Source organism: Emys orbicularis, chromosome 12, assembly GCF_028017835.1.
Source record: "Emys orbicularis isolate rEmyOrb1 chromosome 12, rEmyOrb1.hap1, whole genome shotgun sequence".
Classification (NCBI taxonomy): domain Eukaryota; kingdom Metazoa; phylum Chordata; order Testudines; family Emydidae; genus Emys; species Emys orbicularis.
In genome coordinates this window covers 11,738,226-11,745,038 of record NC_088694.1, presented here as the reverse complement: position 1 = coordinate 11,745,038, position 6,813 = coordinate 11,738,226, and positions in this window count along the sequence as shown.

Genomic DNA, 6,813 nt, shown 5'->3' with positions numbered 1-6,813 from the left:
ACATTTTTCCACAAGAAGTGCCTGCTTTCCATGGAAAATGTCAAGATTTTGTCAAAAAACTCAACACTCCAAAATCAGAAATTTTCTGGTTTTGGCTGAAATATTTCAGCTTTGATATTTCACCATAAGTTGGCATTTATCCATAGAAAAATTTAATGCCGACAGGTTAAAAAATCAGATTCTCTCAAAATTCTCAGCAGAAAACCCCACCCTGATTTTCCAACCAGCTCTATTGACCAGCAAACGACAGTTGTGGTTTATAATGTGGACCCCTGTCCATTAGAAACTGAACAGAGTTACAAGCCATCAAACATACACCAGATGATTATGTCTTTAGGACAGGGTCCATCTTTTTGTTCTGTGTTTGTACAGTGCCGAGCACAGTGAAGTCCTGGGTCCATGACTGGAGCTTGGCACTACCACAATAATATTAACGATAATTGATGGTAACTTCAGATCACTTCCAACCTGGGCAGATTTGAAACAGAGGTGAAAGGTTCTAATCCTATCACCCAAACTTCCCTCCCCCTCAATCTTTTAAGGGTAAAAAGAGTACAGTACTACAATCTGGCAATATATAAATTCTCAGACACTATGGATTGTAGTAGGTTCAACAATGCTCCTCCAAATCTAAACATCTGAAACAGGAAATAAAAACAAACTCATGCTAGTAAAAATATTTCACATACTTAAAATGATTGCCATGTGAATTCTCAGGACTTTTTTTTTCAAATCATTTTTATTAGGTATTTTCCCCTACAGCTGAAATAACAATGCTGGGTCTTTCTCACTAGTCCTTTCCTGTACCCTTCCCATAACCAAAACAAATCAGCAGAAGAAACAATATGGAAAAGGCACAGCCTCACAGTCATAGAGATGCTTTGAGTTCTCTCCTTGCTGAAACTGAGCCGTCGCCCTGCTGGGAAGAACTCTCTGATTGTTCTGCACTGTCTCCAGCTTGTGCTATGGACATAGCACAATTGAGGATTGTTATATATGAAGTCCAATATTCTGGATTTCAGTGAATCTTGTGGGTTTTTCTTGAGCTCAGAGTAATAGTCCAGGCTTTGCTGCTCTCCTCAGCCAAATCTTCATCACATTACAGCCAGGGTGGACCATAGTAAGCCATGCACTGCACCTACCGCATTATATCCTAGCCTCTACTTTTTAAAGGCTTTAAGGACTCCTTTCTTAGGATGTTTGCATATTACTATCATTCTAACAAGGAACACTTTCACAGAGATGGGCCTGAGTCATGAAATTTGGACTTTGATCTGGCTCTCCAGATGTCGTCTTCATATGTGCCTTTTGCATTGAGGGATGCGTGGTTGCAAGTCGGGCATATTCACCAAATTGTTTTTTTGGAAGATTTGGGACTCAATTTCCCCAAAGTTTGAGCTCAGATCTAGTGTTTCAATTAGGCCTGCTATAGACATTGAATTAGGATTCAGATCTGAACTTCCCCAAAGCTCAGGCATGAGTGTGAAGAGGAGGAAGTGGGTTCCACAGGTAACATTCTGTTGGGGAACAGCTAAAACACCTAGTCCCTAAATGAATAAGCACCTCAAAATACAACAGGCAAAATTGCTGACACAGCTTTTTACTGCTCTACAAACAGAGGCTAAGCTTTGAGCAAAAGTCGCTTGAAAACCCATGTTTGGAAAATGTAAGAATGTGATAGTATTAGGGCATGGTGTTCCCCATAACTTTCCTAATCAAATAAGAGAAAAAATAAGATTATGTTAATGAATAATTTGGGATGCTTCACATGTATGATGCTAAAAGATGGAAAATAGCTGAATGGTAAAAATATAGGCTATGTCATGTTAGTTTAATGTTAATAGTTTATGACAATGTGTGTTGAATGGTAAAAGAATTCTTGAGTTGGGTTGATGTAATGTTGATGATTTATAACATAGAATGGAGAATAAAAAACAACTTGGGTAAATGTATAACTGGGATGTGGAATGATAGATGATGCAGAAAACAATTTAGTGTATAAAAATCAAGTGACCAAGGGCCCAAATTGGAGAACACCAAACCAGAGACTGAGACGAGTATCATGAAGTGGAGAAACTTCTGGTACTCTGTAATTCAGTAACTTGGGCCCCTACCTGTTCCATTTTATCTGTCTTATTCTCTGATATATGTATATGATCAGAAACTATAAGTGACAATGATTCTGTCTGAAAAATATAAAGGTGAAAAATTGATTAAGCCTAAATTGGATGAACTTGTGCCTCAGTTTTCCATCTTACAAGTCTTTCCAATCCAGATTCATCTTTACTTGGTCAGTTCCAGCATGACTGAGAAATAAAATGCACAGAATCAAAATGCACCAGAAATGCACTATGAACAAAGGAAGTGGGTTTTAAAATACAATATTTTTCTTTCTGGTTTTCTTGGGTAAAATTAGCACTCTTGGAAGTAAGGAATTCGTAACGAATAAGGAGCAGACCACTGAAACAAGATGGTAGACGGCAATATCTTCTATCAAATCAGGTTAACGAGTATCTCATCGGAAAAAGATATCCTAGCCCAGCGTGCACGATCACCTGCCAAACGAGGCATTGTCAGCACTAATTTATTTTCCATATAGGCCACATTAAACTCACAGTAATAGCAGATGCCATAATGCTTATTAAAAGTAAATAAGCAGCAGCTGTGGTTTTTGCAGCCACCAAAAGTAATGTTGTGAGAGCAATAGATCCATTAATTTCTGTGATAACTCTACCATCCTTACTCCTGTTGGACTCATAACAAAGAAAGCTTGTTCTCCAGATCCTGAAAGAACATAACTTTGTTCAACTGTGTATAGTCCATGGACACGGTCAGTCAGCTGTGTGCGCTAACAGGGAGCATGCAAACTCAAATGCTGGCTGAAAATCTGACTCTCACTGCCAGAGAATAGACAGAGCAGAGCAAGAGAGGGATTTCCCTGGCCTCCTCTACAAATGAATCATTGCTAGGAAAAGATAGAAGTACTTGGACCTTATTCTCATTCACAGGAAAGCCCTTTTTTGCCACTCAGGCAGTGTACGGAGACCTGAACCTATCTTTAAGGCTCTTTTACACTGTACCCTCCCAGAATAGTGTGATGGAGCCCATAGTAAGTGAGATTCAGATCCCTTGTCTTACTAAGTTTCTAACTAGACTCTTTTTAGAGTAGCAGCCGTGTTAGTCTGTATCCGCAAAAAGAACAGGAGTCCTTGTGGCACCTTAGAGACTAACAAATTTATTTGAGCATAAGCTTTCATGGGCTACAGCCCACTTCATCAGATGCATAGAATGGAACATATAGTAAGAAGATATATATACATACAGAGACCATGAAAAGGTGGAAGTTGCCATACCAACTCTAAGAGGCTAATTAATTAAGATGAGCTATTATCAGCAGGAGAAAAAAATTATTACACAAATTGAATCTATTTCCCCATATTAAGTATCCTCATATCTTTTTGTCAACTGTCTGAAATGGGCCATCTTGATTATCACTACAAACGTTTTTTTTCTCCTGCTGATAATAGCTCATCTTAATTAATTAGCCTCTTAGAGTTGGTATGGCAACTTCCACCTTTTCATGGTCTCTGTATGTATATATGTCTTCTTACTATATGTTCCATTCTATGCATCCGATGAAGTGGGCTGTAGCCCACGAAAGCTTACGCTCAAATAAATTTGTTAGTCTCTAAGGTGCCACAAGTACTCCTGTTCTTTTAACTAGACTCTGGTTTTCTGCACCTGCATGATAAAAACAGCTTTGCTCATTGTCAGCTTCAGGGGTGGGGTGTTGGGGGAAGGGGTCTTTCCTATTGTATGCTGAGCACCTTTGGTGTCACAGGAAAACAGGCTAGTTAAGTCATTGCAGAGAGGAGGGGGAGGCAGAGAAGCAAAAGCAACTAACGGAAGAGCTTTGCATAACAAACCCAAAGCAGAAAGAGGGGACACAAAGGGAGAAGAAAGGTCAGAACACACAGATTACAAATAGCTGGAAGAATAAGAATGAAAATGAACCAGGGGAATAAACTGACATGAGAAAACTCTAAAACACAGAAACAAAATTAAAAGGATATGAGAAGATCAGTGGGAAAAGAGCAATGGCCTCCTTTCTCCATAGAAAAAGCCCAGTTGCAATAGAAAAAGAAACTAGCCTACGCTGAGGCAAAACATCCATTGACTTTGTCAGCAGAGTACTCAGGAAGTATCCCCAAATGCATTCAGAGGGCCAGCTCCACAGCCACTGTAAAGTGAAGTAACTCCACTGAAGTCAATTGAGGTATGGCAACTTTGTGTCAGCTGAGGATCTGGCCTAGAATGAATTGCTGCTTGTTGTTCTGCTGATGCTTTTCTGAGAATTCCCTGCATTTTCCCAGACAATCCTATTTCCCTTACTTGTTTTATTATGTGTTTGCCAAGTTGTCCAGTCAGCTGAAGTCCAAGGGCAACATTCTCCTTTCTCATAAATGCTGGTCACTTCAGTGCATCGTGAACCTCTATAGGCAGATCGTTGGCCATTGTTAATGTCTGTTCACTGCCAGAGCAGGTCAAGGTGACCTGAGAAAACCCCCTCAAGCTTTATGAGATGCTCCACCATAGCGAATGTTAGATGGTTTGGTTTGCTCTGGCAATCCTGGTCAAGCAGAGCAGTTCCAATGGAGCAGAAAGATGTTCCTATGAACTCCATGTGAACAGAAGTTGGTGAATTTTACATGTCTCAGTTCAGCAGCCAGTTCCCAAGTCAGGCTGTGAAAAGTGTGTGTAACCTAACCTGGATATTTTGTTACATCTATAATAAGCATCAGGGGTGATGCTGTCGCTGGAGAAATAAATACTCTCTGTATAATAAAGCCATAAATGAATGGTAGATAATGTATTAAAACTTGGGGGGGAAGCTTGCAGATCCTATAACATTAACAGAGCTATAGTTTATTAAGTTAAATCTGTCAGGCCACAGCATTCTACTGCAATTGTGGTAATCATGCTGAGATATATTTTTATGTTAGCATCTGTATAGTTTGCATATCTTTGCCATTGGTTCAACCAGGGTTTTACGACAAAACTATAACTTTGTGATATTTTGATTTAGTTTCAAACTTTATTCTCAGTCTGTGACACAATAAAAACCTTTAACGTGAATATATATGGTAAATAAACAACAGGGAATCGCATTAGAAAAATGTCCATGATTTATACAAAAATTAAAATGATTTAAAAGACAAAGGCCAAAATGTAATACGCCCAGGGAAAAAGATACCAAAAAGCGCACGTCTGACACCACCTGATACTTAGGGCCCAATTCACCCACACTTACAAGTAGCCCCGGTAGGCTATATTCTTCCCTAGTAAAGTGAGCGTCACAGAAGGACCAATGGGAGTATTCAAGAAGAAGAGTTTTCTTGCTCTGAGTAAGGGTCCTAGAACTTAGCCCAGTGGAATCAGTGGGACTATTTGGACAGCAAGGCATTACTCAGGGTGACTGAACAGGGATCCCATTGTGGGGATGCATTAACATGGGTTAAGCTTTGCAACCCTAAATACCCCTATATAGTATGGGGGAGATGGCCTGGAGCTGTACAGTTCAAATCCTGCTGTTTGTCCAGTTCTTAACTTGCCTGAAGTTCAGGGAGTTTTCACATCTCAGATTTTGGTCCACCCATGTTTTTGCATTGGGACCCATCATTGTATACTGCAGAGACTGGGTCCAGCCAACTGCTCAGTGTGGATGTGGATCCAATGTTCCCCAAAGCTCAGGCTCACCTTTAATAGCTTGAGCGTTTAGCGGCCCATGTAAAGGTTTGAGCTGAGTGAGCGTCTGGTAGGGCCTGATCTAAAAGCTAATGGAGTCACTCTAGATCAGGGGTCGGCAACATTTGGCACGCAGCTCGCTAGGGTAAGCACCCTGGCGGGCCGGGCCAGTTTTATTTACCTGCTGACGGGGCAGGTTCGGCCGATCGCGGCCCCCACTGGCCACAGTTCGCCGTCCCGGGCCAATGGGGGCGGCAGGAAGTGGCGCGGGCGAGCGATGTGCTGGCCGTGGCTTCTCACCGCTCCCATTGGCCCGGGACGGCCAGTGGGGGCCGCGATCGGCCGAACCTGCCCCGTCAGCAGGTAAATAAAACTGGCCCGGCCCGCCAGGGTGCTTACCCTGGCGAGCCGCGTGCCAAACGTTGCCGACCCCTGCTCTAGATTTAAGCTGGTGTAACTGAGATCAGAATCTGTACTCCCAGGTCAGAGCTGAGGTACGCTGCTGGGACAACGTATGGGAGAACGTAGGTGTTGCTGCTGCCCGGTCTGTGAAAAAGCAAATGACTTCAGTTTCTTGGGCTGTCCGTCTTTTCATTAGCACTATGTTAACAGACAAACAGCAACCACGTCGAAGTGGTCAGGTTCTTAAAAAGGTGTTAGGCCTTGTTAAAAAAAAATATGCCAAGAAAAAGCAAAATCAGGTATTATAGACAAGTGCTGTGGGGAATGGGCAGCATGGGAGCACTGACTTGCGGTGGAATAATTCAGATTTACCAGAGCTAACTGCTTTTTTCTTGTCTCCATCCCAGCTTTTATGTTCTTTAGTATATTATACCTGTTTATGGCTGCCTTTTCCCGCAAGCACCTGCTTCATGTGGCACCAAGTAAAATGATCCCTAAGCACGAAGGAGTGGTTGTCAAGATTCCTGATCTAACCAGCTCATGTCTAGAGACCTCGCTTTGGGTAATTTAAGCCTTTCACTGCGTAAGGGTCATTGTGACCGCAGTATCATACTGTTCTGAGTAATCCTGATGGATATCACATGGTCAAACACACACACCCCTGTA